The sequence below is a fragment of the Halictus rubicundus genome, chromosome 9, assembly GCF_050948215.1.
Source record: "Halictus rubicundus isolate RS-2024b chromosome 9, iyHalRubi1_principal, whole genome shotgun sequence".
NCBI classification, from domain to species: domain Eukaryota; kingdom Metazoa; phylum Arthropoda; class Insecta; order Hymenoptera; family Halictidae; genus Halictus; species Halictus rubicundus.
Window position 1 is genome coordinate 6,849,693 of NC_135157.1, and position 23,950 is coordinate 6,873,642.

Sequence of the window (23,950 nt, forward strand, 5' to 3'; positions counted from 1 at the left end):
CTGTGTTAAAATTAAAAAATTCTTCTTAAAATTATTTCGTTTCGTGTGCAGGACAGGATATATTCATAGATAAACATTTATTTCGAGAAGGTACTGAATTAATTTGTACATTTAGTATTTTAATAAAATTGTATCAAGAAAATATTCCATCAAAACATTGTATCAACGTTGTATCAAAATTGTATCAACATTGTGCTAGCAATGCTTTGACGTAGTGTTAGCACTACAATAATAGTTTAATGCTGCCCGTTCGCCGCGCAAATAATCTCGCTTTCATCATCATCAATTCCGATACCATCGTTCCAGAAGCGGGTTTCCAGCGGAGCGACTTTTTCCGCGCAGGATGTAAACAGAAAGGCGAAATAAGATTTTCACGGAGTAATTTCTCCCTGATAAGTGGCTGGCGAGTTCAGCTTATCCGGCTGCTGGAAGAGGAGAAGCCGGAATTGTTCCTGCGAAGTACGCCGTCATTACACTCCCTCCTTTCTTTGGGGAGCTTAGATTTAGTGGCGTGCGCAAATAAATGTTTTCGATGTAGCGAACAACAAGAATCATTTTTTACCGTTCCCGCGAGCTTATTCGACCATGAGAGGGTGCGCAGCTTTTAGATTTCCCTTCAAAATTGTCCGCTTCGAATTTACGGCGGCAAGAATAACCGGAGCATGTGCCAAAGCGTTAACAGTGCGTATGAAAATATGAACGATGTTCGTTAGCGCGGTGCTTACCGGAACGCCGTGTAAATGTTAATACTTGTTAGCTCGTCATTAGCTAATACTCGTCGCGCAGATGCTTCATCGCCGGTGCATTAAATAAATGATTTCGCCGGAGACACTCGCTCTCCGACCGCTTGTACATCAGAAAGTTGCCGGGAATGGGGAAAAAAAGAGCGAGACGTGACCGGTCCCGTTTAAAAAATGAAGAGCACCCGCCGCTGCTTCGGCGTGATTTAAAGGCGGCAAGTTTCGTCCGATACGATTCTCCACGATGTTAATAATTTACGAAGGATTTCAGATTCTGGCGCGGCCGGCAGCCGCGAGTATATACAACGCGGACAATAATTCTTGTCACGATAAATTGATAATAAAAATTAATCTGTGCGGCAGAAATTTGTATTCTTGAAAAAACGGAAGCCATTAATCAACGGCCGCGCGTTGTTCCTTCGCGTGGTCCCGGCCCGGCCCGGCCCGACCCCGAAACTTATCGCCCTTTAAAATTGTGGGAGTCGCGAAGGTGGGCCCCGGAGGTGCTCGTTCGATATTTTGTTATGCCATTAATAACCACTGTCTCGTTTCTCGGTAACAGGCTTTCTCAATTAATCTATGTTACGAGTGTACCGAATGGCGTGGGGGGATGTAAAAGCTCGAAAATTAATATTAACGCGTCGGCCAGAGAAAGCCCCGTACGTATGCACGTGTATATGTGTGTGCGCGCACCTATCTCCAGGCTGCGAATCGATATTTTCCGTGGCCGATGTCAATGGCTAATGAAAACGTCGAATAATCCGATGCCGATGTAGATATACCACGTATTGCCGCAACCTCGATATTTTTGTGTCAGATACTTATATTCTACGTGCTGATTCCGCTGACCGTACACGTTAGGTCAACAGAAATTGACTATGCTGCCTTGGCCCCTTCCGCACGGATCTCGCGAAATTTCGTGTCGCTTATACTCCCGTTTTGCGCGACTACCACCACTCGAAATACACCCCTTCGGTCACTCTGTCGCCGCAAACATTCATGATCGTTGCATCACCACTTTTTCTATAATCACGCGGATTTACTGCAAATATTGACTCATGTTTCAGTGGAAAAATTTTTGATTCAGCATTCATAGTGAGAAAAATGTGGAAATGGTCCGAGATAGATGACGTTCAATCCGGCTTAAACTCATTACCAATTTAAATATTGTTTAAGCTATAGCGCCTCCTAGTGGCACAAAAACTGAAAATCAATTGAATGCAACATTTGCATTAAAAATACAAAAGATAAACAGTGTAATTCGAATTTTAACAAGTTAGAAAGAAATTGGAAACACAGTTTTTCCTTAATCGCAAACGACAGTTTCGAACATCGTGTTATGAGAAAAATTCGTTTAAAGATTGTTCAGTTAAAAACATTCGAACATTGCTGATTTTAACGCTGTTTCGGAACGACGCTATGACCACAAAAGTAATTGCATAGTACCATGAATAGTTTTGAATCAATTAATAGAGAAAATTGTTAATCTTTTCATAAACTGCAAGATCCTCTTTTACGAGACAGTTACGAAAGAATTTTAAAAGACACATGCGCATTCGAAACGTTCCACGCGCACCATCTAACCGATAAAAATTCCGGGAACACGGAATAAATTCATGTCATCGTGTCCGCGATAATTATACGGCGGGCTGCATGCATACGCAGCACGCGAAACGCAATAACGCGAAAATTCCAATAAACTTTTAACAAGTTTTATTCTTGAATGAGATTCATTTCATATTTAGCTTGATGGGAATCGCCGCGAAGAATTTGTTCATTAAAATGTAATTCTGGCGCAAACAGCCGCTCAACGATAAGAATAAATCGTACGTGCTCGATAATCCGAATTAGCGGAAGTGAAAGAGATTAACACGGAGCAACGTGCGAACAGTGTCGCGGGTAATCGGCTGGATCTTTGTTCACAACCACTCGACGTAACAGCCCCTCGATATTTAATAACCGTTTCGCATTATCAATCCTCTCTTAAAGTCCTCTAATAACCAAATCCGCGGAACGGTCCTATCCGGAGCTTTACGATTGATCATAAGCGACGTTCTCGTCTCGTTCGCCGGAGCCAATATTCAGGCGGGATCGATCGGAGCCGTTCATATCGGTTCGAGCCCGAAAGTAGCATGAATTAATCGTAACCAATCCCGGTCGATTTGCTCCGGCGTGGAGACTCGACGATCTCTGGCGGTTGGATGGAACGGTTTGCGCCCGAAAATCGTTATCGGTCGTTTTTCTGGCTTCCGTGATCGGCTATGTTGCGTCGTATCGGTCCACGAATTACAGGACTTGGATCACGACGAGTTGGAATACGGAGACTGGAAACCCAGACTCGGGAGAACAAGTTTATCAGGTAGAAATTACAAGTCTCCGCTTGTGTCTCTAAGACATACTCGGCTGTGCTTGGAGTAGTTCGATGTCAGGAACTCGAAACAATTCGAATCTGGTGGTGTCGTGTAACGTCTTGGAAAAACTTGGATATGGGTGTGTTTTACGTAAATTGAATTGGTTACGGATATGATGAACAGTTAGGCAGAGTGGGAGTGGAGTACGCACGGTCCGGAAACATCTATACAGTAGAACCTCGGTAATTGAAAAGCCTGCAACTATCAACTGCATGAAATCTCCCACTTCTACTATGTTGAATCCCCGCTTCTCTCACTATCGCGTGTCACGTGATTCCGCAACTAGGCAACTATCCCCGCCGCGTGTTGACGAAATGGAACTGCCGAGATTCGCGTGCAAGCACCGAATGTGCAACCACCGAGGTTCTACCGTAGTAGATCGTTTTACCACCACCGTAGTTGTAAAATTTCGTAAAAATAGCTGTGGGCATTTCGGGTGTCCTAAAACCTCCGAAATTACGGCTGGTAGATCAAGGACGTGGTCCTTGGTTGCCAGGTAATTCACCTGACCTCGCGCTTGTCCCTTCGCGCGTATAGTTTCAAAACGGAATAGGACCTGTCTAATTCCGATTTCCAGAAGGTATCGAAAGGTGTGCCGGTGCGTGCCGCGCGGGTAATAACGTCGCGATATAAACGCAAAATACCTCGCGGACGGACGGGCACAGGGAGAGTGAGCCGCGGCGAGGGTTGACCTGGCAGCCGGATCGATCCACTCTACGTAGAACCTAGCCTCCTCTTTCACGTTTGTGCCCCTGCGCCGCGCCTGCTTGCGCTGATGTCAGCCACAAGGTATCCACGCTTTACCTCCCGACGTTTCGTCTATTCGCCCTGAAGAGTCCGATCCTCCGTGCTTGAGACGCCTGATGCAGCCGGTCCAAAAAATCGACCTTCTCCATAGATCGATGGCACGAATCATGAATCACGAAGCACGAACGAAAGCGTTCAACGAAATTCGAATGATCGAGGTGTCTTTACACGCCTGACAGGTGCAGGGACCATTCGAGGACCTACAAGCTGTTCCGTGGTAACTTAAGCATCCTAAATAAAAGAACATCTGGCTTATTTTTCATGATAGAACAAATGTGTGATAATTAGATTACGGATTTTATGTGATTTGTAACAAAAATGAGTAGCAGCAATTTGGAACAGTAGTAAGATTAACAGAATTGCAGGCGATCAATGTATTACTTTTAATCTACTAAAATGATTAAGGAAAGAAAGTAATCCCCGAATGGCTCCTCTTCGTAGCAACCGGTGCAGAAAATGTTTATTTTGCAGAAAAATCCGCAGTCTAGTAATAATATTTGGTTCGTTTTCCAGATTATTTTTTTTTTTGGAACTTCAAGGTTCCCAGTTTTTTTTTAATGGAATATTTTTGTCATCGCAACACGATAGCTGAGGTCGGGACAAATGAAATGACCTTCGAATGACCTTGAATGTAAAAGACTCGTAATAATTGAGTAACGGTTGAAAATAGTAAAACGATTGAAAGATTAATGGAGGAAAGGTTATATTGCTATAATAAATGTTCCAAAAGATGTTCGACGAGATAAGACCAAGTGGAAGCTACATTTCTGACATTCAATCTGCGTCATGGGCTATTCTACTTAACCGTTTTCTCGACAGCTGGAACCATGAATGGCTTCATTCTTTGCATAACTCTTGAAGATACAATATACATTGAAGTCTTGCATGGACGACGTCGACAATTTAAGGATGAAACGTTACTGAGTTTGTTAATTGACACAAACATGATCAAGAGTCAATGCTACAAAACGAGCATCACAAGACACCATTTAACTCATTTGGGAGCTGATTGAGCAACCGTTTGAGCACAAGAAAAAATTAAGAAACTACATAGCACTATTCTTGAACATCCCCATTACCGCCCAAGCGTATCACCTTGTGATTGTCATCACTCAAACAGACATTAGCAGGATATCATTTCAATAGTAACGAAAAAGAGCACTTCGTGTGCAATTGGCTTTGGGCCAAACCCTCTCTATGATACTGGAATTACAAAATGACCACTCCGGTGGCAAGAGTGTGCAGATGTCAGCAGACCAAACATAGAAAAATAACACGTCGGCATTTTTAAAAAAGTCCACTGAAAATTAGCGAAAAAAACTGACCCTCGTATGTAAGCCCTTGAATCGTCGAGATCAGGGACCCTCCATAAGCCGAACATTTCCGTCGCCTGGATCGCGGTGTCGGGGCGCAGACACAGATCCCACCCTCCGAAGTACCGTAAATTTTTCGATCGGCCGCGAACGCGCGGAGAATGGGTCCGGCGGGTACGCCGGTTTCCGGTGTGAAAATTCCTCAAATCGGTGTGAGGAAGTTGCCGGACGGAGAAAGAAGCGGAACAAAAGTTTCCTCCGCGGCAGAAAATGTCCCGGATTCGAATGAGTTGACGTTTCCGTGCCGGCCGGCCGGCGCGGCTTTCTCGGGCCGATACATATTTTAAAAAAGAATTCTTCCGAGCCGGCCAGACCCGAGCCGGGTCGATCGGCTTCGGTGCCGTTCGCAGGCCACACAGTGATGTCCGTGATGTCAGTGATCGTCCGATAGCGTCGCAGTCTGCATTCTGTCGTCGGCGGGTATAGTGCTCCAGATATTCCGGCCAAACATTCCAATTAGCCCGACCTCCTGCCACCGAACCGCAGAAAAGGATCGAATTCCTTGGTGCGGCGGGTTCAGGGGGCGTACCCGTTGTAACCGTGACGGAACAAGGAGAGAGGGATTCGCTCGGTTACGTTCGCTGCGTATTATTTAATGAACGGGCGGGGATAGGGACGGGAGAAGCCGCTCGACCCGGTTTCGTCGGCGGATCGCGTCCGCGAAAATGAGAGGAAAAAAGAAAAACAAGAGCGAGGTAGGGGGGCCGGGGGTAAGGTAGACAGAGAAAGCAAAGCGGCGATCAAAGAGCTACGGTTATTGGATTAAACTTAAATTAGATTTGAAAACGGGGGTAAATCGTGGCGTCGGTCGTCGTGCCGTCTACGACGAGTCGGAAACAAGCGGCCGTAGTTAGAATTCATTACAGCCACTCGACTGGTATAAACGGCACGCTCGGAATCGCGCGATCTAAAAGAAACGCTCGAGAGCCAAGGTACGTCCCACCGGGTCATGTAATACACGGTTGTCGTTATTCGTTATCCGTTGACCGAGTTCTCGGGCTCCGGACCGGTCCCGCGTCTTTCGACCCCCTTTTCAATTCGCAGATTCTAATGAATTTGTCCAACCGCCCCCTTCTTTCAAAAACCCCCGGCCGATTCACTGCCGCGGTCAGAGGGGCGCGAGGATGTTTAAACGGCCGCTTCAATTAACGCGTTTCCTGTCCGACGGTGTAATTGTGAAAGCCTTTGACGGGCTAGTTTTACTGGGTCGCGGGGCAATCTGGAATCCGACGGATCCCTTGTTCATTGCTTCGAGGAGATTCTCTTAAGCGGGCGGAACTACTTTGGGATCGAAACTCCTGCCGGCTTCTGAATTGTTTAATGTCTGGAAGCAGAAACCCGACCTACATTTCGCGGGCCGGGCATTAAATATAGAGCGCGCGCGAGCGCAAAGAGTGCCCATCCGAGCTGTGTCGATGTGTGTCGCTTCGTTGTTGCAGCCCCGGGGTTACATGAACAACCCGTCTGTCTATTATTGCTCACCTTGCGCGGTTACGTGTCACCGGTGCGCAGAGATTCGGCGGGACCGAAGTATCGGCAGGTTATTTCTGTGGTTACATGGCGAAACCAAGTCACAGGCTCGAAAAACTTCCAATTTCTGCCTCGACGTAGGCAAGAGACGAAATTTGTATTCTGGGAACGAAGAAAATGCTTCGAAACAATTGTCCTACTCTTGAAATCAAAATAAAATTAACACTTTGACTGCCAGGCTAGAAACCTCCAAAATTCCATAAAATCAAAGTAAGTTATTTAATGAAATAAAAATTGAACAATATTAAATGTACGATATTGAGTAGACCTCCAAACTTTCCTGCATTTTACAGTTCCTAATCAAATTTGGTACAATGAATATATTAACGTAAATATTAATTTTAAAACCTGGACGAATAACTCCGTAACCCACATATGGGTGACATGGCAATCAACGCGTTAAAGAGAAATCCAAGATTCATTCGACGAGCAACCGCAAGTTCAAATATTTTAGTTTGACTGGTTGATTAAGGTCGTTGCCCTTTAACCCCCTTGCACTATTTTACGGTTGCAGTGATTAGAACTTCTTTGTTGTTCATAATCTCTTAGAAGAAGAAGAAATATTTATTTTCTTTGTATGCGCTTTGTATACTTATCCTATGTATGTATCCAATGGCTATACATATGCTCACGCTCAGTCGGCGATGCCTGGGTCGGTTTCGACCGAAGTAAAATTTTTTTTGATTATAGTGATTGATTTCATTTACTCATAGAAGTAACATAAAGTAAAAAGTAATTTTTAAAAATAGAATGCGTTCATTTACATATATGTTTGTATACTATACAACTTCCAAATAACAATTTTGTTACGATGAAACCAAATTTCTTTCGAGTGCTTCCTCTGATAGTAAGAACACGTTTCACTAAAAACGGTAAATTAAATTTATTAAATGAATACTGATAAAGGACAGAGTAGTTCAGATATCGCTCTAACTTAACCAAACAAACTAGCAGCGAGCATCTAGTCTACAGTGGTGGGAGTAAGAGGACCCGGGTGTGACCGTCCAAGTGTTAAAAAATTAGCGGAATCAAATGAAGGAAAAATTGTGTTCATTAAAAATTCGTGTGACAGGATTTGACTAATCTGTTTACCACAAATATCTAAAATGGAACACTGGTGAATCTTCACCCGAAGATCGTAGGACGGTTAACGCAGGAAGATCCCCCATCTTCCAAACAATTGTAGTGTGCCAATACAGATCCGATTCGCCAACTCTCCCTATTTGGTAGCCAAGACAAATTGATGTTTTAAAAACACGCAACCCGTACCGCGTTCCCTTACAAGCCTCGCTTTCTGAAAGGGTGTCCCTGTAGCTGTTCCGACGATGAAGGGCTTTGGTATCCGCATTACAGCCGTACGGGCTGCGATTACTGTGCCTGGCATGACTATAGCGTCCGCATAATGCTGGCTAGATGGACGATCGTGCCTTGTTACCGGGGGTACAATCAACTCTATGTCAATAGTGGAGGACATCGACGAGCGGGAACGGGTGCCCCCGGTTAATTTTGCCCAGCCGTTCTTTCCGAGAGGGCGCGCGCGTTATCGGGACAGCGAGATTTTCCAGCGGGACCGATAAACGGGCGAATATTTAAACGAATCCGGCCGCAAAACCGACGCGATAATCGTGTTTCCTTAACACCGGATTCGGAATTAATCGCGTTACAACGACACGCGTAAATAACATCGAACCGAGCAAACAGTCACAGGGACGGTCTCTCTCGCGCTCTTTCGCTAGCCAGTATTTGCGCTGCTTTTAAACGTTAAACTTAGCGCCAGTTGGAGGAACGCCAGTCGAGCAACCTTTCGCGCTGCTCGTAGTTCATTCCATCGGCCGATTCCCAATAAGTTGGTGTCCGCCGCGATTTAATTACATAATTAAATAACGCGATTGAGTGACGCGTGGCCCCGTCCCCCTCCTCCGATAATCTCGGTCTCCGGAGCTGATAATTAAAACGCGGGGCTCGTGTATTAATTACGGCCGTGCCAGGACTTGTTCCGCGTTTCGTCGAACTCTGTTCCGAAGAAGGGAGGGCGTAGAACCGTCTGGAGGAAGGTACCGAAGCGAAAGACAGACGTCGCCGTGACGAGATAGACGGCGAGGCTTCGCGTCGGACTTTTACCCGGTAATATTTCGAAGGGTTTTCCCAACGGGATCACGAGTGACGGTTCCGGAAGGAGGCGAGTGGCACGGGTAACAGAGGCAAGAAACGATCCATCGGTTCCACGGGCGTCGAAAAGGGACGTCTCTTGTTTCGCGCTTGGCGCATCCTTAAAGCCTCGTGTATCCTGGCAAGGCACGAGCTGGCTGCCACCAACTAAGGTGCCGCGAAACGACGAGGTGTTCCTCCACGTTGTAGTAGGTGTAGCAGGGTGAGACGTACACAACAAGGGGTCGGGAACATTACACCCACCCATCCCCGAAGAACCCATACCACCCCCTCAACCCCCGCGCTACACCACCCCCGTCGCGTAAGCGCTGTTTATGGAGACCGCAGGCGGCATCTCCCGTCGAGCTTAGCGTTACTACTGCGCCCAGCCAGCCTCAGTTACGAGCAAAGGGATTTTCTGCCGGATGAGGATACCATCTCCGACAGCCGTGCGGGCTTTCCTAGCACCCCCTTTTGCGCCCGGATCTCGGTTTAATGTATAAAAATAAGCTCGTTCGACGTGCATCCGACCCGGCACACGCGACGATCCTACACTCGCCGGGCTACCTACCCGCCAAGGTTACCAATGAATCTGAATGCCCGCGCGACACCTATCTCGCCGATACCCGCTATCGATTTCGATGTTTCTCACTATGCGAACTGCGAACCCTCAATTTCAAATAATTCATCATTTCGATTCAAACGTTTGAGCTCTTTCAGGTGTACAACGTTGTACTTATAGGATAAGTATAATCGGTATAAGAAAGAAATATGCAACGTTGGAAATATATATTTTGAGAAAAAATAATGATGTAAGAATTTTGAGAATTTAAATGTCCCAACACCGGGTCTACCATTAGCAACAATGAATTTCAATACCTGCCACCTGTATCTTGTCTTACCTGCTATCGATTTGGATGTTTATGAAAATTCTTGTAACAATAAGTTCTTGCAAGTCTAACTTGAGTCTTCAGGATGGTTATAAGCAGAATAAAATTAAATATGAAGCGTTGGAATAATAGATGTTATTTTCCATACATGTGGGAAAAAAATTCCTGTAGGACACATATTACTCCCGAAAGCCGTAACCGGAATTGCATAATTACATGATTACGGAATTACGTGTATTGTTCGAAAGAAAATGCCGGTGACGCAGGAATTTTGATAGTTTAAATATTTCGATTAAAAAGACACGGGTTTACCCACACTTTTGGTATCACTTGTGTGTATTGTTAATTGAATTACGTGACACTGTTCGCGATACAAAATGTGATTAAATGCAAACATTGCTTTAATGCTTGTAATCTATATGTATAACGTTTTCCATTTGATTTTTACCGTATGGAGGCTGATTGCTGCGGTGGGTTCGAAAAACAGAATTTTAATTCAGAGTTTAGATTTGAAACTGCTTTCCAATTGCGGAGCCGGTTATTTACCAATTTTGATGTTTCAAAAAATACGAGTTGATAAAACGTATGTTTGAAAGTATGTTGAATTTAATTCTCTCGATACCGAGCTTTTTCGAATCGCCGTTCGATCTTGTTCAATCTTCATATGTTTACTCGCGATATGAAACATCTGCATAAATATCGACAATTTTTTCAATAATTTACTTTCACAGATTTCTTTCCAGAAGTGAAACATATCCTGTAAAAATCACGATGTTCGTTACAGTTATTTAAAAAGGAATGCAAATCAACCAAATACTATTGATTGATACTAATAATTACAATTACAATAATCACGACAATAAATTTGGAATACAGTGATATATCTTTCGGCAGGTATACTTCGTAATTTTGCACTTCGTAGTTATCAATGTTTACCAGTGGGCATGCCCAATTCTAACTGACCAAATAATTTATACCTAAATAAGGTACTTCTTCCCTAAATATTTTCAAACTAGTCTGTACACTTAATATTTAACCCATTTCACTCGGAGGTATTTTAACTCCAAAACGAAACATTTCTTCCTACCTAGAATATTTCCCTTCTACATATTTTTTTTTCGTGTAATAATAAAATGGTGGAATTTATTCGTACAATACTGAAATGTTTAGTAATTTATTAACTACAAACAAATTTAATACTGTAAAAAATATTTTGGCAAAGGCTAATTTCGCCACCGAGGAAAGAATAGCCGTTCTAGCGATGTTAACCTAATAAACCTGGAATCCTCTCCAATTCCATACATTAATATTTCCGAGCAGATTAATTACGTTTACGTTCTTGTAGGTTTCGCAACGCGTCCGGGTTGCAAGGCAGAACGCCGGCGGGTGGCAACGCGCGAAATAAATGCGAACGCGCCACTCGCAAAGAAACGCACCGCGCGGAATAATGAAATTAGAAGGATAGGACTGCTTTATTCAATGGCGGCGGCGAAGAAGAACAGGTTATCCGCGGAATGAATTTTGAGGCAGTGTTCTGAAAAAAATGATTGAGGCATTCGCGGAGCGGCTCGCCGGCCCGCATTGTGGACCCTGACGTTTACGTACGAGTGTGCTTGAACCGGACGGTTGCATTACGGCGAAACGCGTGCCCTTTACTCGACGATTTAATGCAACCATCTCGAAAAAAACCTGGCTGCAGAAAAATGGCCGGTCGGAGGTCCAGGAGGCGGTAACGAAGGAACGGGGAAAAAATAGCTAGGGGTTATCGGGGGCCGGGGGGCGTGGAGGGAGAAGAAGGGCCGCCGATGGATTAAAACAGTTTCTTTTTATTCCTCCTCTTCCGTTTCTCTCTTCCTTCTTCCGACCAGAGACCGTCGCTTAAGGGGCATTGTTTCACGGCCACTCGCGCAAAGGCCGGAGGCGGAATCGCATGGACTCTTCACGCCTTTCGTAGTTACCGGCCGCTGCCTCTCGAGAAATTATTTTTCTCCACGGACAGGTGAGACGCGTGCAGCGAGCGAGATTGGACAGGCGTCGGCTCTTTCGAAATACAAGCCACTTGACGGAAAATGCAGTGGGCGATGTTTCTATAAGAACACCGCTCTTTTCAATCAAACGTATAAGTAGCATGTTTCGTCGAATTCATAAGAACTCGTGAACACCCTCGACGACAGGTGCCGCTGAGCGTGGCGTTGTCGCGCCCTGATTGGTGCGTGTTTTCCATTAATATCTACTTATCAAGGTCGTGAATTTTTGTGGCAACCTGTAGGACTAATGTGTTTGCAAGAAGTACAAAAGTACGACTTAAAAAAATTGATTAATAAAGCAATAATCCTAAACATTGTTAAAATTTCTTCGTAAATCATAGTGCTCTTGTAGACGTTTCGTCCACTTTAAAAGAACAAAGAGATCGACCGGAGGGGAACCGTAGCCTTGCATTCCGGGAGTCCCACCGAAACTATCCGGAGCAAATAAATTTCCCTTTGGACGTTCCTTTGGCCGTGACGATCGAGACTACCCCTTTCGCAACAGTCCTCCCCCAGCCAGGTTTCCGTCTCATTTGCCGACGCGAAAACAAGCTCGGGCTTTAAAAGGACCCATCCCCGAGCGAACGTCGCCGCGACATTTGCTCCAATTAGTGCCCCCTTGTTGGGCTTAATACTTTTCGCGTAGCTGAAGCCGGCCGAGTGACTCTTCTTAAATCGCCGCGGAACCGAGTTCAAAAGCTCGACCGGAGGTTTTCAAGCTCGGTCACCCACCGGGGGTAGATTAAATGCTCCGCGAAAGCTCCCGACCGTCTCCGACGGTTCCTTCCGCCGCGGAGTGCCCTCCTTGCCCAGTCGGCCCTGCTCCTCTTTTTTCCCCCAACCACCCCCCGTTCGTTTTTCGTTTCGACAACCACGATATCTAACTGGAGATAAGAGGCTTTCGCCTTTGAAGTCTCTCACTTTTGCAACTTGTAATTCTTTCATTAAAGTACTTCCCCTCCCCGTATTTTCACGTTCGCCGCACGGCAAAGCCGGACAAGACGCGCACACGAATAAAACCTTTGGAAGCCGTTGGTTTGCTCTCTCTCTCTCTCTATCTCTCCCTGCACTTTGTTGCTGTCGTTTGTTGTACTCTGTAAGTCGCTGTCTATGTTCTGGTAATTATTATTTTAGAAAGAACCCTCCAACTTCTGTTTAAACCCCGTCAACTCTTTGAGTATATTTGACACTTTCTCTCCTACTTTTTGGAAAGCGTACAATGCTTTGTTCATGAACGATACGACAATCCCAGTTCAATTGTTTCATTTTATCTAGCTACTTGATTTTGAATGGAAAATTTTTAAACTCCATGTTTTTAGCATTCCATCATATTGCTTTTTTATCATTTTGTCATATTATATTGAAAGATGTAATTCGAGTCTAATGAACATTTATATTATCTGAAATATTGAAAGCATTTTCTTCAGGAAGCTAAATCGTATATCAAAGTCTTCGGTTCTGGGAAAAAATAGTTCTGATCTTCCGTTACTACCATTGAATTATTTCTTTGCAGGTTTAATAGATAAATATACGTGGACCTTATGTCGCCAATACGGCGAAATTTGTCGACAAAGGGTTAAATTGTCTTAAATTCATGGTAATGTACTCATGCACAAGTCGTTTAAATACCACGAATTCGTCAACAGCAATTGAAACTGGCGCGGCAGCGTCAACAAACTCCTGGACAATTGTTCCAGAAGGTTCGAGCAGCGAGAACGGTAAAAATTAGTATATTTCGACCAGTATGGCGACCGGTGAAAGCTCGAATGTCTGGCTTCGGTGAGTCAACTGACGGCTGGGGGTTGCGGGAGGGTGAGCAGGGGGTAGCCGGTGGGCTCAGGTGTTTTCACCGGCATGCCATGGCATAGCGGGGCAAAGTGGTGTGGTCGATATGACTGAAACTACCCCCGGTGTCTCCCTTCGATCCCTTCTATCAGACGCAGCTCCCTTTTCTACCTATCCCGCGCCCTCGCTTTCAGCATCCTCACGAAACGCCGCCGCGGCGTTCTTTTAACCATCCCTGCAGCATCCACGTCCGGATCGTTCGGGCGCGTTAGTGCTGGCATTTACGGAATGTTGCTTGATAATATTTAATCGTGTTGAATATTGACGTAGCCGCGTGGCACACGTGACCGTTCGGATAGTTCCCTTTCTCGGAGTGAATTATCCAGACGGGAAATTTTTCGCCCACCCACCCTCCTCCCCCCACACCTTGTTCCGCGTACATCGACGATCTCATTTCGGACAGATTCAGGAAGAGCATAGGCCGTTTGAAACTCGTTGTCGGCGAACAACAAGCCTGCCGTCTCGGCAGGTAAAGGGTTAATCAGTTTTTCTCGAATTACCTCCCAGCCGTGTTCGAATGAACGCGCCGACCCAGAATTAATTTGATTCGCGTGAATCGGTGTAATTCGCGCGCGCAGACACGCGGCCGCCCGTCCTCGTTGACGATGTTTGACGCTCGGCTTTTATAGGAGAATTATACTACGAAACGGGAAAGTTAACGGTGGGCGGTACCAACCCCCATCCCCCTGGACGGGGGTAAACTTTACAGTCGGCGCACTTTTGTTCGTTCCGTTGAATGAGGCTTATTGATTGAAGTCGATTGTTGGCTCACGCGAGAATATTTCGGAGCGAGGCCGCGTTTCCCCGCTGTGAAATTCTATGAATCCCGAAGAAACCCCGGGAAAAATTCGCGGACGCGTGCCCGTCCGCCGATATTCGATTTCCCGTTATAAAACCACGCTCTCTCGAATCGGCTTATCAGGCTGTATCCGCGCACCGATAACGCTGAAATCATAACTTTTCAGCGGGCGGGAGAGACGGGACCCGGGGTATTAATCTAATAATCCCGAATAATTCGATCTAATCTGCGGCCGTCTGTCAGTTAACTTTCGCGACGGTGCCGACTGCAAGAGTGCTAATTAAATGATTCGATTAAAACCCCGCGGAAACGAAGATTTCTCCCGCGCAGTAGGAAATTCAAAATAAGACCGGGGGCCCGCTTATTGGCTGAATTTTAATCGATTCGATACGGGCCGCGCTCTAGTTCCGCACGGTGCTCCATAATCGTCGAAACGCTGTTATTTATGCATTATACATTATGAAAGGGACTGTTTTCTAGGCTTTCTAGGTCTCCGAATTCGATTCTAACAAGTCCATCGTTAATTATTTAAGTATTTATGCTTTATAGTTATTATGCCTTTCGAAGCCGTTTGTGCACGAATTTTTGGGAATATTTGTTTGTAAAATTATTGGATCCCTTTTTATATATATTTTTAGGGATTATGTTTTGAGAAACATGGGTCGACGGTTGCCATAATTCTCGTCTGTCGACTCATCAGAAACATTGACACGCGTATTCATATTAGCATAAACTGTATCATATTTGTATTGATTGCGACGAAACTATGATTACGTCAGTGTTATATATCTTACGTTACCGTCTCGTGGAATGTTCACGACTGTGGAGACACACGGTTAAAAGTGAAAAGAAAGTGTAGAACAAAACGAATTTTTGTAAATTAAAAGCCCGAATGCCCATTTAAACCCTATTGATTTTGAATGAAGTTGGAAATTTGACCTTTCTGCGTTTTGACGATTTCGTTGGCGGCGTTTTATCGACAGCGTTTTTTCCGCCCTTCAATTAAACGGGACCGTGACGCAACGCGCCGCGGCGCACAAAGCAGCCAGTTTCGAAATTAATCGGCGCGCCGTCTCTGCGCTGCGCGCGACGTTTCGCTACGCGCATAATATATAATGTCGCCTGTAATTAAATAAAACCCTTTTTCGCGCGCACAAACGCGGCCGATTGTGTCAGCGATAAAAAAGCTTATTAGCCGCACGTGCACGGCTTCTTTCTGCATGACTGTTCCCCCTCTCCCTCGGCCACCCCCTTAAAAACGGGAGTAGGCATTTATACGGCTGATATTGCAGACCCGTGTAAATAATGACTTTGCAGTCAGCGCGCGGCGAACGATAATTAGCTTTTGCCGCGCGCTGACGGCCCGGGAAAGAAAAGCCCGTGAATTGTTAAACAGGGGGGCCCCGGGTGGAAATATGTTGCGTAATGACGCTCTAAGCGCGTGCGTTTCTTACCCCTTGCGACTATAAATTCCACTGCGAGCTCGTAACGATTCCATCAATTTTCCTCTCACGCGTAGAATACAATGAATATTTTAGATCCTTCATCAGAAAACTACAAAACCCTCCGTCCACGATTTTATTTACGCTTCAACCTTTCGGAACCCGAATATCGAACCAATCAAATTTTCAAATATCCATTTGACCTTTTGCCTTTTCAGTCTTTTCAAGGATTTCATGAACTTTGACGCATATTCTCTTTAACAAATAATCCTTGCAGTAAACCGTTATTATTTCAATTCATTTTTCATAATATTATGATACGTGAAAAACATCAACAATTTGGATAATATAGTAATTATGTATTCAATATTATAAATGTCTTAACAAGTTCATACAACAGTAAAGAATACAAAAGTGTGAAAGGAATGATGCACAAATTTTTGTGGTACTCATTGTAAGTCGTAACTAGACTGCGGATTATATGGAGTCATCAGAAAAATTAGTAAGTGGAATTTAAAACTTAAAAAAATTTAAAGAAGCTTAAAAGAATTTAACAGTGTCAATATATTATTTCTAAAATGATTTAGAGAAGAATTAAATTTTGCATAAAGAGTCCCAGTCTAGTCATAACCCTCATACTTTTCTCGCTCAAAAGTGTTAATGGGATATGAATACTTCTTTGAGTCTGACTAAATTCTGTATCTTGGAGGAGAAAAATATTTCCAGCGTTTTCAGTGGAATTAATTGTTGATACGAATTAAGTTTAATCTCGGTGCTAGATGAAAATTAAAATAGAGAGCGAAAATGGATGAAAACCACAAGAGGATGTGCGCCTACAATTTTGAAAGAGCATGCCAGAGGCAATAGATCGAACGCAAGCAACGTGGGCTATAAGACCCTAGATTCGTTAAAGCGGGCATGATTCGTGATAAACGACGTGCCGCAGATCAGAGAAAGCATCAAATTAAATTAAGGCGTAGACTGTAATGGATCCAGAAATGCTATCGATTGAACGGGATTCGAGCAGCCAAGTCGACGGAACGGACAGCACGGATAAAGGTAAACGCCTTATGACTGATGGCCGCAGAATGAAAAGCAGAAATTCGAGTCATGATCGTAACAAATTGAAAATTAACCGGGCACCGGTCTAATCGGGGATTAAGGTCCGCCCTTCGGGTCGAACCGGAAAGAGTCTTGACCGAGAACCACATAGTGAAGGAGATACTACGGTAATATCACTTATAACCCGCAGTATTTTAGGCGGGGTTCCGTGTCTACGAGATGGTGTGCAGGGCTCGAGCCCAAAATCCACTTGAAAGGGTCGATTTTATGAGGAGACGCGCATTGAAGGAGTCGACGAACCGTCAAACCGCGCATGCGAATGCTCGTGTGCGTACCATGAAGAAATTGGAAGAAATACGCGTTTGGTTTATGTCTGTATATGCTTAAGCATATTGATTCGCGTGCTAGCTTAACCCTGAGGAGGTTGCCGTTGATCTGACAGAAACATGTGAAACCGTTTTGCAAATACTTCCCTTCAGAAGTAAATACATTCTTATTAGTAACAATACTCGGATCAATTTGTTGAAAAATCATTGTATCAACCCTCCGTCTGCAACCTTATTTTCATCGACGCCGTCTGCATGCTAAGTCGTTTATGTCCACGAATAATTTGTTTACTGCTCAGGCTTTCAAAAAATCTAAACAAATTATGAAATACGTATTGAAGTCCCTATTTGAATATATAATAGTTAGAACGTAGATTCGTAATTCATTTTAAAAATAGTAATCCGCCATTTTGACGAGTTTCGCAGTTTCAGCGTTAAATAAAAAGTTGATGTTTATTAGTAATTGTAGTTTGATAAATTTATTAAGACTGTAGTGTAATTGGTCATTCTGGGTCGTATATAATACAGAACGGTTTGATTAGTTTTTTGAAGATAATAAACTTTCTCGCTGCTTAAAGTGGATCTAGTTGCGTTGTTTGCCTGGCTGTGAGACATTCCGCCATTCGACTGTGAATAAAAACAATTCCCGTTGTAAGAACTGTTTAGTAAAGCTCGCAGTAAGTCGCGGTAAAAATATGCATGTTGCGAGAAAAAATTGTGATTAAAGTAACAGAAAATGTGGAAACAATTCGCAAGGTGGCTTGCAGCCTAGAAAAGACCGCTCATTTTCTTTAATCGTTTCTAGTTGTTTATTAAGAAAAAAGTGAATTGATTCTTTGCATCTAAGTGCACTCTTTTAAAACATAATAATTGCAAATTCACGTCTTATTTGTTATAAAATATTTAAGTTCTTCGAAAGTCAATTTTTATATTTTACCTGTTTTAATTATATAACTACACTTTTAATATAAGAAAACATATTTTCATGGCTAGATCGGTTTGTTAAATTCAACTTCTTTGCACTTAGAAAAATTATTCATAGTCAAGACATACTGAAATATTTACAATACAAATACCATACGAAATTTAATATATCATATCTTTCTTACTAAAATATACTCGAAGAGAACTTAAGTTTCCATTATCTGGAGATGAGATAATCTTTACAATTGTCACAGACGTTCGTAATAGTTTATTTTTACTTGTAAATGGACGGAACATACACAATAAGCTTTCTTCTGCCTAATATATCGAAACGAGCACAAGCATTTTAGAATTTGACACCGAATCCAAGGGTCCTAAATACCATTTTCACGCTTATGCAATCAGCGGAAGGTCTATTATATTATGGCCTACATAATGCGTTCCATTTTCGGTTCAAACAATCCATTTCACTTGAAAGCTGGCTAGAGGCGAAATTCTTTGAAGTCAAAAGAGTCAGGCTTTCAATACTTAACTACTTGTCCCAGAATTTCTGTCACGATTTCATTCACCGTAGCTACCCATTATAAAGCCACGTTTGCACCGAAGGTCAAACATAAAGAAAAAAGTATTTCATTGAATATAGTATCCGAATGAACATAAGCAAAATCGATAACGTTAACATTCATAAAATACGATTTAAAATTTGTACGGAAATTAAACGGAACCTACGATTGAAATGAAAATTATAACTCGGACGAGAGTTTCGATGGACCAACAAGCAATTAAAAATTTGATTTGTTCATCGTACAAAAGGACTGCTTCATGCACACAACACCAGTCTGCTGTGCAATACAAAACGTTCATCCCCAATATATTCTACTCTTATAATGACACAAAACGGTGAATCAGATCTTGTTCGGGTAAACGATGATCACGTGCATTTGTTTGCGCCAATTCACCCGACCCATTAAGCCCGCTATGAACGTTCATTTGCGAGCTTTTGTAACGATGCATAAAATTGAGCGAAAATCGTGATCCGCATAACGGCCGGGCAAAAAACCCGTGGCCAGAGATGAAAAGCGACTCACCACCGGGTTCCCTGTATAAAGAGATCGAGGAAAGAAAAAGCGAGGAGAACACGGGGAAAGAAAAATCCTGGACTCTATCCATGTTCGCTCCCGTGGACCTTGCTTCCCGCCGTGCCGGACAATTCGAGCAACTTTAATATGCACCCCCATAAATTGAATTCCCTCCCCCGGTATTCCAGGGCACAATCATTTCACTCACTCTCTCTCTCTCTAGTCTCCTTCTACAGGGCTTTTCTGTGCCCCATCAAAGCGGTTTCGGCATAAGAGAGAGAGAGAGAGAGAGAGAGAGAGAGAGAGAGAGAGAGAGAGAGAGAGAGAGAGAGAGAGAGAGAGAGAGAACGGAACGCAGGTGCAGCAGGATCTGTAATATGGGCTTAAGAACACTCGGTGATATTGACGGATATGGGCGCCCCGCGAAGGGAAGTGCCGGCATGCTACCCCTCGATCACCCCTTGCACGACTGCGAGTTTGTATATTCGCAACAGTGAGTCACGCTGCACTCACGCAGTGGGTGTTTTTCTCATTCGGTGTGATCATAAAGTCTTATTCTTGCGGCTTAACGCGACGCCACCCCGTACGGCAGCCGAACGACGGCGGCCATGGGGGTCGCAGTTTATCCGATGACCGTGTAATCCATTATTGCCTGCGCCAGTCCTGATGACGCGTACCACAGGAATGTCGAATTAATCTTCCGACGGCTCTAATATCGCGCCACGATACTCACGCTCGTCAAATACAGGGTGTTTCGGTCGAAGTGCTGCAATTCTGCAGGGGGTGGTTTCTCGTTATTGAACACGATGACTCCGAGAAGCGTTGGTTCGTTGAATCCCCAATTTTCCAAAAATTCTCGATATTTAACGCTGGAGCTACCAGATCGGCCACATTGACTTGTTTCTTGATAATTGTTATACAAACTTCTTCATTTAAACCGCTGCCTTAAAATGACGTCGCAGAGACGTCGTGGATTTCGGACGTCGATTCTGATTATTTTTAACTTGCCATCACAAACTGACATACAGTAGTGCGCGAATTAATGTGAACACACCAATATTTTTAATATCTTATTAGATTTTTGAAGTTGGCAACATGACTATGTCAGTGGTAGCGGTCATTTTGTTGTACGTTTAATGAACAAGTCTGTGCTGACCTGTTGAGAGGTATTGACGTGTCGTTAGTGGATAAGTCTGTAACAAATTAGACAATTTCATATCAGGTCAGCACAGACTAGTTCGTCAAAGGTACAACAAAATGGCCGCTACACTGACATAGTCATACTGCCAACCTTAAAACTAATAAGACATTAAGAATATTGGTGTTTTCATATTAATTCGCACACTACTGTACGTGACAGCAACCTAACTATTTTACATCGATCTTAAAGTAATCATAAATCATTTTATTTTCCACCGATGCGTATTTAAAGCGTCAGGAGAAATTGGAATGATTTAAGCGGAAGCTTCAGAATAGGAGGTTAAGCACGTATTGTTATTAAAATTATATGAAATCTTTCTAAGTCTGATCTGGATATTATTATAAAACAATATATATTGCCTGAATCGTCAATCAAACAAGTAAATACGATCGAAACTGTATCGTGTTGGGGGTCAATTTAACCAAAGAAATATCACAAATACGTCGGTAAAAGTTTTACGAAAAAAAAATGATTACCACTACTGTACACTTCTAAATAACATATCCTCGCCATTGAAAACAGGAACGTCGATGCATCGAAGCAAGGAAACGGCTGTCGCTAATCGCCAAAGTACGAACAGGGGCGCACAGTCGCCGCAATGAACTACTAACACGCTTTTCACAGTCGACTGGGCAGATTTTTCATTTTCGCCGGCCCGGATCGAGCGTTTCGGCAACCCCGCGCCATTCCGATAATCTTCTTCATCCATACGCTGTCTGTTTACCGTGAAAACGGCCGTAGGATCGTGTAAACGTTTCTCGTTCGCTCGGGCAGCGGGGGTGAACGCGGGGGGCTGAATTTAACGCGGCGCGCGAGACGCAGTCGTGGCGAACTTCCGACTCGGCTGTATTGTTTTATCATTTAATTAAACGAAAGCCTTGGGAAATCCTTTGAAAGAACAGTAACGCGGAAAGGGAAGCCGGAGTTCTTTGCCTGGAACTTCCGCGCGAAACATTTCCTTCCCCTCTCCCCCTCCTCGCGGGTAAGTAGAATTTGCACTCAAATAATTTCCCGTCTCCTTCGGCAAACATTTTATGCGGCCGCCGGATAGCCAGGGCTACGCCACCTCGAGTAGGCATTGTATTTTTAGATTTAACTCTCCGCATCGAAAATCGCATCGTTTTATGCCCGGCGACCACCGCGCCGCGCCGCGCCGCGCCGCGCGCAGAGTCGGCAACGTAACGTAAATATGAAATATTCATCGGGGAAGCGTGGCTGCATACGTAGACCGAACCTTGGGTAGTTGGAAACAGGAAAAGTTACGATTGTTTTAGCAAGCGAGCGCCTCGCACGCCGCCGCCGCCGTGGCCGAAACCGGGTCAAAGTAATGCAAGGGATTAGAGAACGCCTTATAAGGGCGGGACCCTGGCAAACTTCGCTATTACTTGTCCATGGAATAAGTAATAACGATATGAAGAATATCCCGGGCCACGGGATTGAATAGTTCATCCCTTCCTCTCGACCCCCCTCCCCCCACCGCCCACAAAGAATGAAGAACTTCCACCGTGACCCCGGCGCTAAGCGCTTCCGCGTTGTTTCTCTTTAATGAATAATAAATCATCTTTTTTGTCCGTGCCCCCCCCCCCAACCCTCATCCGGCTACGGTCTTCGCGAATCTCGTTCAATTTTCGCCGGCGCGGAAGTTCGCGTTCGCGAAAGTACCCGGGAGCCTCGAGAGTGACCGATGTTGCAGCGCCGATGGCGAATCGAAGATTCATAGCGACGCATCCGCGAACTTGGACGTTACCGAAATGGATCTTGCCCCGAACAGAGTTGCGGATACTCCGATCGCGGGAGTTCGTGGAAATGGGCGACGGGACAGAGGAAGTTTCGTCCTCTCTCGTCGAACAGAACTATACCGGTCCTCTTCTATTCGGACATACACACACAGTGCGTGCCGCCCTAAACTGTGCTGATCCGGAAGGGTAAACTTCGCTCTCCGTCGCCATATGCCGTCTCGAAACCGTGCGCTCATAGACGAAGTCGGTACGTTTCCAGGGACCGTGTTACTTTCCGCCAGGTCGCCCGAGTTCCTAAAAGCCGAAATTCTCGAGGCTTCTTGCTACTTACTAGCTAAATCCTGGCGATCCGTTAAGACCGGACGAGGGACGAGCTTGACAGTTTTCGGTAAGAAGCGCGTAAGATGAATTACTTCGTTACAGACCCCGCTTCGACAGCCTTTGACGTGATCTCGACGAGAGACTTACGGCCCTTGTCAAGGATTAACCCGTCGATCTTCAACACCGTGCCGGCTTCTGCTATGAAATGTAGTCCGGCAGACTAAAAAGTCGCGCTGATCAACGCAAACATTCTGCGCCGAAGAACTTCTTCGCCGAATCACTGATCGGCTGACTTGCGTTCATCTGTTTGACACCGTTTCGCTCGAACGGTCCACGAACGGTTTAGCGTCTCCATAAAACCAGGAAAACGTTCTTTGTCTTTTAAGAACACGGGGGTTGCGTCAGGTTGCGATTCAAATTATTGGTAATACAGTACAGTGATTTCTCTATATATGTCGCCAAGGCCTGGAGGATAAACGTCGCGGAATTATCCCCACTACCGCGGGATATACCCCGTGAGGGGCCGCGAAACTCGAGAGGCCTTGGACGCCGAGGAGTGTAAACATAACACGACTCAGGTATGTCTTCTGGACGATACACGACGCTGGCAAGACCCGTGTTGTTGACATATATCGAGAATTCACGATAGATCCCTCTATAACGTGATTCGAAATGATAGTAAATGTTCTCTTTTTTTAAATTATTTTTTGACCACTTTATAGATAGTTCTGCTTTACATTTACCATTTTTTGATCAGGTTTTTGGGCTTCTTAAATTCTTACAAATGTACTTATTTATATTCAATTTGGAAAAAAAAGAAAATGGGTGTACGATATTTTACAAGAACCTACACAGTACACACTATATAACAATCTTATAAATATTATTATACATATATATCTCGCGAAAAGCAACTGATAATTGCATGAAAATATAAATAGAAAAATAGTTGAACAATCCTAATGCCATTCTATTACTTACTTTTTGTCTCCGCTGAAGAGCAACTGTAAAATAAAAATACAAGTCTAAAATGAAAATTCCATTATTTATTTTATTATTATTTATTTTAAGTTATTTTTCACGATCCAGGAATTTTCGCGAGAAAAGTTAATGCAGAATGATTTTGACGGTTAGTGCGCCAGCAAAAAAAGCTTGGAATCGCGACTACAATTAGTCGAATAAAGAAACGTTGCGAATTCGCGGTCTTAGCGAAAATTTTACGCGTCGGTGTGAACAAACGCGTAAGCCGTCGCGTAAATTATATGGTACCCGCAGACCAACACGAA